An 11,016-nucleotide genomic window follows, 5' to 3' on the forward strand; every position below is an offset into this window, starting at 1 on the left:
TGTCACTGCTTCCACTTTTTCTCCTTCTGTTTGCCATGAAGTGATGGGACAGGATGCCATGATCTTAGATTTTTCAATGTTGAGTTTTAAGCCAGCCTTTTCACTCTCCTCTTTCACCCTCATCAAGAGGCTCCTTAGTTCCTTTTCACTTTCTGCTATTAGAGTGATTTCTAAGGTTGTTGACATCTCTCCCGTTAGTCTGGATTCCAGCTTTCAATTTATTCAGCCTGATATTTTGCATGATGTGCTCTACATATAAATTAAATAGGCAGAGTGACACCATTCAGTCTTGTCATATTTCTTTCCCAATTTGGAACCAATCCATTGTTCCATGTCCAGTTCTTACTGTTGCTTCTTGACACCCATGCAGATCTCTCAGGAGGCAGGTAAGATGGTCTGGTATTCCCGTCTCTTTAAGAATTTTCCACAGTTTTTTTGTAATCCACATGGTCAAGGAAGGACTTTAGCTTAGTCAATGAAGCAGAAGTAGATGTTTTTTGTAATTCCCTTGTTTTCTTCATAATACAATGGATGTTGGCAATTTGACCTCTGGTTCCTCTGCCTCTTCAAAATTCAAGTTGTACATCTGGAAGTTCTCAGTTCACATATTACTGAAGTCTAGCTTGAAGGATTTTGAGAATAACCTTGCTAGCATGTGAAATGAGCGCAATTGTGTGGTAATTTGAACAGTCGTTGGCATTGCTTTTCTTTGGGATTGGAATGAAAACTGAACTTTTTCAATCCTGTAGCCCCACTGAGTTGTCTAAATGGTGACATATGGAGTGCAGCACTTTAGCAGCAGCATCTTTTAGGATTTGAAATAGCTCAGCTGGACTTCTGTCATCTTCACTGGCTTTGTTCATAGTAATGCTTTCTAAAGCCCACTTGACTTCACACTCCAGGATGTCCAGCTCTAGGTGAGTGACCACACCATCATGGTTATCTGAGTCCTTAGGACCTTTTTTGTACAGTGGTATTCTTGTCATCGCTGTATTCTTGTCACTGCTTCTTGATCTGTTCTGCTTCTGTTAGGTCCTTATAGCTTCTGCCATTTATAGTGCCCATTCTTGCATAAAATGTTCACTTGAGTCTCCAGTTTTCTTGAAGAGATCTCTAGCGTTTCTGATTCTAATTTTTTCCTCTATTTCTTTGCATTGTTCACTTTAGAAGGTCTTCATATTTCTCCTTGCTCTTCCCTGGAACTCTATATTCAGTTAGATATATCTTTCCTTTTCTCTCTTGCCTTTCACTTCTCTTCTTTCCTCAGTTATTTGTAAAATCTCCTCAGATAACCACTTTTCCTTCGTGCATTTATTTTTCTTTGGGATGGTTTTGATCACTGCCTCCTGCACAGCATTACAAACTTCCATCCACAGTTCTTCAGGCACTCTTATCTACCAGATCTAGTCCCTTGAATCTATTTGTCACTTCCACCATATAATCATTAGAGATTTGATTTAGGTCATATCTGAATGGCCTAGTGGTTTTCCCTACTTTCTTCAATTTGAGCCTGGATTTTGCAATAAGGAGCTGATCATCTGAGCCAGAGTCAGTTAGCTCTAGGTCTTGTTTTTGCTGACTGCATAGAGCTTCTCCATCTTCGACTGCAAAGAACATAATCAGTCTGATTTGAGTATTGACCATCTGGTGATGTCCATGTGTAGAGTCATGTCTTGGGTTGTTGGAAAAGGGTGTTTTCTATGACCAGTGTGTTCTCTTGGCAAAACTCTGTTAGTCTTTACCCTGCATCATTTTGTACACCATCGCCAAACTTACATGTTATTCCAGGTACCTCTTGAGTCCCTACTTTTGCATTCCAATCCCCCATGATGGAAAGGACCTCTTTTTTGTGTTAGTTCTAGAAGGTCTTATAGAACTGGTCAACTTCAGCTTCTTCAGTATCTGTGGTTGGAGCATGTGCTTGGATTACTGTGATATTGAATGGTTGGCCTTGGAAATAACCAAGATCATTCTGTCACTTTTGAGACTGCATCCAAGTACTGCGTTTCGGACTCTTTTGTTGACTATGAGGGCTACTCCATTTCTTTTATGGGATTCTTGCCCACTGCTGCTAAGTCACTTCAGTCGTGTCCGACTCTGTGCGACCCCATAGATGGCAGCCCACCAGGCTCCCCCATCCCTGGGATTCTGCAGGCAAGAACACTGGAGTGGGTTGCCATTTCCTTCTCCAATGCATGAAAGTGAAAAGTGAAAGTGAAGTCGCTCAGTCGTGTCCGACCTTCAGCAACCCCATGGACTGCAGCCTTCCAGGCTTCTCCATCCATGGGATTTTCCAGGCAAGAGTACTGGAGTGGGGTGCCATTGCCTTCTCCGTTCTTGCCCACAGTAGTAGATATAATGGTTATCTGAATTAAGTTTGCCCTTTCCCATCCATTTTAGTTCACTGATTCCTAATGTGATGTTCTGCTTGACCATGATCAATTTACTTTGATTCATGGACTTACATAAGAGGGTACATCTATCCTGTGAGAGGATCCAAAGTCTCTTCACCAAAGATGTAAGAAATGAATTTGTGAGGGTAACTTTTAGAGCTCTTTGGTGGCTCTCTTTCATAAGCCAGAAATGCCAATAACTGCTACCATTTCTATGGAGTGCACTTTTAACTGTGGTGGAGAGCACTGTGTTCTCCTACAGGATGTCCATCATGGGAGTTGTCATGAGAGCCCTGAGTGGTGAGAGTTTGCAGTCCCTCCTCATGGTTTCCATCAGTAGACCCAGAAACACTGGTCTCACATAGACTGTCTACCCAGATCCACAGTTGCATAATATCAAATCCCTAATGTAAATAAATTATTTACATTTCCTAGTGCTTCTGCTTTGGATTAAGTACTTACTGGAAAAGAGTCTAAACACAAAATTAATTGCAAGTAAATCTTTATTTACATTTATTATTGGTAGTAATCTTGGTTTTGTAATTCTGAAACAGTTTGTAGTTATTGCAGCATAGAGCAAATGAGTACATATATTGCTATTGGGAATCTGGGTTCATACTGTGGAAAAAGTAGAAACACACATGGAATAGGGGAATTTGAAGAAGAATGCTGTGGTGTTGCATTTAATTGGAATGTAGTAGTACTAACATAAGATTTAGTGGGGAAAATACACACACACACACATATATATACATACACATTATATAATTTTTAAAAGAATATATGTTAGTTAATATACAGAGAAGAAATGATACAATTAGAAAAATATATGTTAATAAGCATATCAGTTGTGTAAAAACTTGCTACTATATAAGTGTTGTTGTTGTTGTTCAGTTGCTCAGTCGTGTCCTACTCTTTGCAACCTCATGGACTGCAGCATGCCAGGATTCCCTGTCCTTCATCATCTCCCAGAGCTTGCTCAAACTCATGTCCTTTGAGTTGGTGATGCCATCCAGTCATCTCATGCTCTGTTGTCCCCTAATCTTTCCCAGCATCAGGATCTTTTCCAATGAGTCAGTTCTTTGCATCAGGTGGCCAAAGTAATGGAGCTTCAGCTTCGTCATCAGTCCTTCCAATGAATATTCAGGATTGATTTCCCTTAGGATTGACTGGTTTGATCTCCTTGCAGTCAAAGAGACTCTCAAGAGTCTTCTCCAACACCACAGTTCAAAAGCATCAGTTCTTTGGTGCTGTTTTTTTTAATGGTCCACCTCTAACATCCATACATGACTGCTGGAAAAACCATAGCTTTGATTGTATGGACCTTTGTTGGCAAAGATTGTCCCTGCTTTTTAATATGCTGTCTAGGTTTGTCATAGCTTTTCTTCCAAGGAACAAGTGTCTTTTAATTTCATGGCTGCAGTGACCATCTGCAGTGATTTTGGAGCCCGCCAAAATAAAGTCTTTCACTGTTCCCATTGTTTCCCCATCTATTTGCCATGAAATGATGTGACTGGATGCTGTGATCTTTGTTTTTTGAATGTTTTGTTTTAAACCCATCTTTTTCACGCTCCTCTTTCACCTTCATCAAGAGGCTTTTTAATTCCTCTTCGCTTTCTGCCGTAAGGGTGATATCATCTGCATATCTGAGGTTATTGATATTTCTCCCAGCAATCCTGATTCCAGCTTGTACTTCATCCAGCCTGGCATTTCCCATGATGTACTCTGTGTAGAAGTTAAATAAGCAGGGTGACAATATACAGCCTTGACATACTCTTTTCCCAATTTTGAACCAGTCCATTGTTCCATGCTGGTTCTAACTGTTGTTTCTTGACTGCATACAGGCTTCTCAGGAGACAGGTAAGGTGGTCTGGTATTCCCTTCTCTTTCAGAATTTTTCACAGTTTGTTGTGCTCTGCACAGTCAAAGACTTTAGCATAGTCAATGAAGCAGACGTAGATATTTTTCTGGACTTCTCTTGCTTTTTCAATGATCCAACAGATGTTGGCAATTTGATCTCTGATTCCTTTGCCTTTTCTAAATCAAACTTGAACATCTGGAAGCTCTGGGTTCACATACTGTTGAAGCCAAGCTTGGAGAATTTTGAGAATTACTTTGCAAATATATGAAATGAGTGCAATTGTGCAGTAGTGTGAATATTCTTTGGCACTGCCTTTCTTTGGGATTGGAATGAAAACTGACCTTTTCCAGTCCTGTGGCCACTGCTGAGTTTTCCAAATTTGCTCGCATATGCAGTGCAGCACTTTCACAGCATCATCTTTTAGGACTTGAAATAGGCCAGCTGGAATTCCATCACCTCCACTAGCTTTGTTCGTGGTGATGCTTCCTAAGGTCTACTTGACTTGGGACTCCAAGATGTCTGGCTCTAGGTGAGTGATCACACCATCATGGTTATCTGGGTCTTTAAGATCTTTTTTGTATAGCTCTTCTGTGTATTCTTGCCACCTTTTCTTAGTATCTTCTGCTTCTGTGAAGTCCATACGGTTTCTGTCCTTTATTGTGCCCATCTTTGCATGAAATGTTCCCTTGGTATCTCTAATTTTCTTGAAGAGATCTCTAGTCTTTCCCATTCTGTTGTTTTCCTTTATTTCTTTGCATTGTTCCCTTAGGAAGGCTTTCTTATCTCTTCTTGCTATTCTTTGGGACTCTGTATTCAGATGGGTATATCTTTCCTTTTCTCCTTTGCCTTTCACTTCTCTTCTTTTCTCAGCTATTTGTAAGGCCTCCTCAGACAATCATTTTGCCTTTTTGGATTTCTTTTTCTTGGGGATTGTTTTGATCACCACCTCTTGTACAATATTTCAAATCTCCATCCATAGTTCTTCAGGCACTCTATCAGATCTAATCCCTTGAATCTGTTTTCCACTCCCACTGTATACTTGTAAAGGATTTGATTTAGGTCATACCTGAATGGTCTAGTGGTTTTCCCTACTTTCTTCAATTTAAGTCTGAATGTGTCAATAAGGAGTTCATGATCTGAGCTACAGTCAGCTCCTGGTCTTGTTTTTGCTGACTATATAAGCTTCTCCATCTTCAGCTGCAAAGAATATAATCAATCTGATTTCGGTATTGACCATCTGGTGATGTCCAAGTGTAAACTCATCTCTTGTGTTGTTGGAAGAGGGTGTTTGCTTTGACCAGTGCGTTCTCTTGGCAAAACTCTGTTAGCCTTTGCCCTGATTCATTTTGTACTCCAAGGCCAAATGCTATATAATTGTGTACAGCTGCCCCTTGAATAACATGGATTGTAGCTGCATAGGTTCACCTATCTATAGGTCTTTTTTAATAGTAAATACTATTGTACTACATGACCCAAGGTTGGTTGAATCCACAGATGCAGAAATGCAAATATAGAGGAACTGTGTATACAGAGGGCCAACTCTAACTTATACATGGATTTTCAAGGGCAAGGAGGGTCAGTGCCCCTAACCCCTGCATTGTTCAAGAGGTCAATGTATATATTTATATGTACTTATAATCTATATATCTTTATTTATTTATGAAGATAAATATATATCTTTATTTATTTATAAAGATTTATATTTATATTTATCTATCTATACCTATATAGAGTATATATGCATACTATATAACTACTTTTGTGTGTGTGCGTGTATACGTATGTATATATATGCATATATATGCTCAGTCGTGTCTGACTCTTTGCCATTCCCTTCACTACAGCCCCCTAAGCTCCTCTGTCCATTGGATTTCTCAGGCAAGAATACTGGAGTGGGTAGCCATTTCTTCCTCCAGGATATCTTCCCAACCCACGGATCAAACCCAAGTTTCCTGTGTCTCCTGCATTGGCAGGCAGATTCTTTACCACTGAACCACCTGGGAAGTCCTGTATATATGTAAGTGCTTATGTGTATATATATATTACTATAGAAGTATATAAATACTTATGTGTATATATATTGCATATAGAAGTATATAGGTACTTATGTATATGTGTATTCTGTATTGATATAGATGTAGATTCATAGATTGGTATAGATACAGTTCATAGCTTGTTAGCTCTGCCCACTGAAAGAAGTGCCTAGGAATAGTAGTATGCATATCTGGTACCTGGATCTTGATTTTGAAATGCCATTCTCCATTAAATGTAGCATTCAGTTCAGTCACGCAGTCGTGTCTGACTCTTTGTGACCCCAAAAGTAGCATGAACTTCTTTAAAAAATGGTTCATCCCTCTGGGACAGTAAATGTATAAAGTGAGTTTGCACAGGATGTACCATGTATATGCAAGAGCAAGGATATGATAGAATTAGAAGAATCACCATTTTGCAACCACCAGTGTGGTAATTAGTCTAGGTCAGGACCATGAAGAGTTGCTGAAATTATTATTGGGTAAAAAACTGCTGGGGAACAGGACAGTCTTATGGTTTCATAATACCACCGCACGGACTCTTGTTAATTATAAAGGGGAAGTGTATATTTACAATGGAGAGAACTGGGAGCCACTATATTAACCAAGTAATAAAGCTTAGCATCACCAATAGGGGGACAGTTCCCTATTATATAAGTCCTAATGCAGTGCATCGTCTGTGTTGTGTTTGGGTCCAAAAGTGTTCAACCTGAACGTAATCATGAGGAAACAATCAGAGCCAGAATGTGGGACATTATAAATATAAGACAACCAGCTCTCTAACTCTTTAAAAATTCACTATTGTGAAAAACAAAAGAAGTCACGGGCAGAGGACTATTCTAGTTTAAAACAGAATGAAGAGCTATAACAACCAAATGTAATACATGAAACTTAACTGAATCCTGGATAAGAAAATAAACTATAAGAGATAGGTTAGGAACAGTTGGGAAAATTGAAATATGGGCTATATATTAAATGGCAACTTTTAATTAATGTTAATTAATTTAATTAATGTTAATAATCTTATTTCTATGAGATGAGTGGTGAAGTGTTTAGGGCTGAAATGTCATATCTGCAACATATTTTAAAATGGCTGAGAAACAAATGGAGAAAGAGATAAAGAAAAGGTGCAAATATTAACAATTGGGGAATCTAGACAGATAATGTGTTTGTAATACTATTCTTTCAGCTCTTCTGTATGTCTGTGTTGGAAGAAACAGTTTTTATTATATAAAAGTAATACATTAAGTTTTACCTTCTTCTTACATGACCTGCCTAGGATCTACTTTTGATAAATTTTGTTTGAAAATACCTTTAATTTTCTGACACACGGGAATTAAACCATTTTGTGTCATGATTTATAGACAATAAGAATCATGAAACAAAATTTTGCTGTATCTCACTCAGGTTTTTTAAGACCCTATAATGCATCTCTCTACCTATCAAGTGAGAATTTTCTCACATCTTAAATGTTGTTAATATAAGTGTGTGTTTGGAGTACATATTCTTTAATTTCAAATATTTGCAACAAGGCCTGTCCTAGTATCTTCTCGTTCTTAAGATATTTTTATGCTGTCTCATAGTTCATGTCTTCATTTCTTCATTCATTCCGCAAATACTTACTGCATACCTACTGGGTGCTAGACACGATACTAGGCTTTCATGTGATCTGAACAATAATGAGAATATTAGATTTTGGTTTGTTTGCTTCAACACTTACTGTCACTCTTAAAGAGCCTTGTTTATATATAGTTGTTTTTCAGTCACTCAGTCCTGTCTGACTCTTTGCGACCCCCTGCACTGCAGCATTGAAGAAGGCAATGGCACCCACTCTAGTACTTTTGCCTAGAAAATCCCATGGACGGAGGAGCCTGGTGGGCTGCAGTCCATGGGGTCGCTAGAGTCAGACAAGACTGAGCGACTTTACTTTCACTTTTCACTTTCATGCATTGGAGAAGGAAATGGCAACCCACTCCAGTGTTCTTGCCTGGAGAATCCCAGGGATGGGGGAGCCTGGTGGGCTGCCGTTTATGGGGTCGCACAAAGTTGGACACGACTGAAGCGACGCAGCAGCAGCAGCAGCAGCAGCAGCAGCACTGCAACATACCAGGCTTCCCTGTCCTTCACCATCTCCCAGAATTTGCTCAAACCTGTGTCCATTGAGTTGGTGATGCCATCCAACCATCTCATCCTCTGTCATCCCCTTCTCCTCCTGCCTTCAGTCTTTCCCAGCATCAGGGTCTTTTCCAATGAGACGGCTCTTTGCATTAGGTGACCAAAGTATTGGAGTTTCACCCTCAGCGTCAGTCCTTCTGATGAACATTCAGGGTTGATTTCCTCTAGGATAGACTGGTTGGATCTCCTTGTTGTTCAAGGGACATACACACATACAGTAGATTAAAAAGCAAATCGCTAATAGTACCCAACATTAGAGACATCAGAACTTCTGTTACTGTTGTGTGTGTGTGTGTGTTTAATGTCTCTAATGTTGGTTTCTAAATCTGTGTTTTGCTTGTCTTTGATTCTTAGGTATATATAGAAACCTGTCTGTAGAATCTTGCTTCCTATTTCATGGAAGAAATAGAGGCTTTACGGCATTAACTCTAGTTTCCAGCTCCCCTAAGTAGGAACTTCTATGCATTTTTATTCATTCTTATCTCCTTCCCTACCTCATAGTATGAAGTGTCACTCATTATGCATTTGATACTGTTAGCTGTCTCCTTTTTCTCAAAAATCTCTATTGCCTTAGATTTTATGACTCTACACATTCCTGATACTCCTCATAAGAGATCAATTCTTTCTTGGTTTCCTTTTGAGGGTTAACTTTCACCATTTGCAATTTTACCATAGATATAACCTGGGCTTTCATCTTCTGCCAACTTTTTTTTCTCATGGAACTCCTTTTATCCTCTTATCAATTCCATTGTTTTTATTTGCAATGATGGCTTCTACATCCACATCACCGTCTAAGTATCTCCACCTTGACCTCAGCTTTCAGTATCCAACTACCAACTAGATGCTTTCACTTGAATATGTCACAAATAGTGCTGACTCCACAAGTACCAAACCGAGCTCTACAATCTGCACTTTCTGCTTTAACAGCTGGTCATCTTTAATATCTTTAAAAATTGATGGTACCACCTTTTGACTTTTTAAGTATAAATACTAATTATATACTTCATTCTCTGCTGTAGATATAACAAAAATCTTTAAGTTGATTTCTGTAATCTTTTTTTAGTAACTGAAATAAGCTACTTTTTAAGTTTTTAAACAGTAAATAGGCAAATGTATGTCTCTTCACCTTCACATCTTTTCCATTTTAGGTGTCCTCTGAAAAATCTGGATTCTTCTTTTAAAATTATTTTATTTATTACTTCAAAAAGTTTTCAGCTATCTTTTTTGTTCTTGGTTTCTGGTTTCAGCATCTGCCATGATCACTTCTTTTCACTTTCATTTTCATGACTCAATACTGGATAATTTAAGTCAAATTTAACACTATTGCTTTGGGAAACAAATATCCTAAATTATTCTGACCCTTTCACACTGTTCAGAATTAGTGATGGTTTGAAGGTAGCACTTTTCAAATAAGAATTTTTCTTACATGAATATAAATATATCTTCCATGATTTTGCACAGGACATTAATTCACTCTTTAGCAAATGTTATTAATTGCTAAAATAATGATAGAAGTTAGATGTTAGAAACTTGAGGTACCAAGAACTCTGTTACTTTAATAAGAAGACTGAATATTTTATCGTATTTGTATTTCCTGCTATTTGATGCCTTTCAAACATACTGTAAGTGTAGTTGATTGTTCTGGATGAGACTAGGCCCAAAGATTTTTGAAACACTGAAGAGAATATACAGTTAAAACTGCCCTAAAACTTACAAGCAGGAGACTGTCAGTGAGAGCAAGGCTAGAGTGGTGGCAGACAGCTAGGTTGGACTCAACCAGAAGCTGAATTTTACTGCTGTTAGTTTACAAGATACTGATAAATGCAGACAGCAACTTCATACTATTACTGTACCTTTCAGTTCAGTTCAGTTCAGTCGCTCAGTCATGTTTGACTCTTTGCGACCCCATAGACTGCAGCACTCCAGGCCTCCCTGTCCATCACCAACTCCCAGAGCTCACCCAAAGTCATGTGCATCAAGTAGGTGATGCCATCCAGCCATCTCATCCTCTGTCGTCCGTTTCTCCTCCTGCCCCCAATCCCTCTAGCATCAGAGTCTTTACCAGTGAGTCAACTCTTCACATGAGGTGGCCAAAGTATTGGAGTTTCAGCTTTAACATCAGTCCTTCCAATGAACACCCAGGACTGATCTCCTTTAGAATGGACTGGTTGAATCTCCTTCCAGTCCAAGGGACTCTCAAGAGTCTTCTCCAACACCACAGTTCAAAAGCATCAATTCTTCAGCGCTCAGCTTTCTTCACAGTCCAACTCTCACATCCATACATTACCACTGGAAAAACCATAGCCTTGACTAGACAGACCTTTGTTGGCAAAGTAATGTCTCTGCTTTTGAATATGCTATCTAAGTTGGTCATAATTTTCCTTCCAAGGAGTAAGTGTCTTTTAACTTCATGGCTGCAATCACCATCTACAGTGATTTTGGAGTTCAAAAAAATAAAGTCTGACACTGTTTCCACTGTTTCCCCATCTATTTCCCATGAAGTGATGGGACTGGATGCCATGATCTTAGTTTTCTGAATGTTGAGCTTTAAGCCAAC

The sequence above is a fragment of the Bos javanicus genome, chromosome 4 (assembly GCF_032452875.1).
Source record: "Bos javanicus breed banteng chromosome 4, ARS-OSU_banteng_1.0, whole genome shotgun sequence".
In the NCBI taxonomy this organism is placed as follows: domain Eukaryota; kingdom Metazoa; phylum Chordata; class Mammalia; order Artiodactyla; family Bovidae; genus Bos; species Bos javanicus.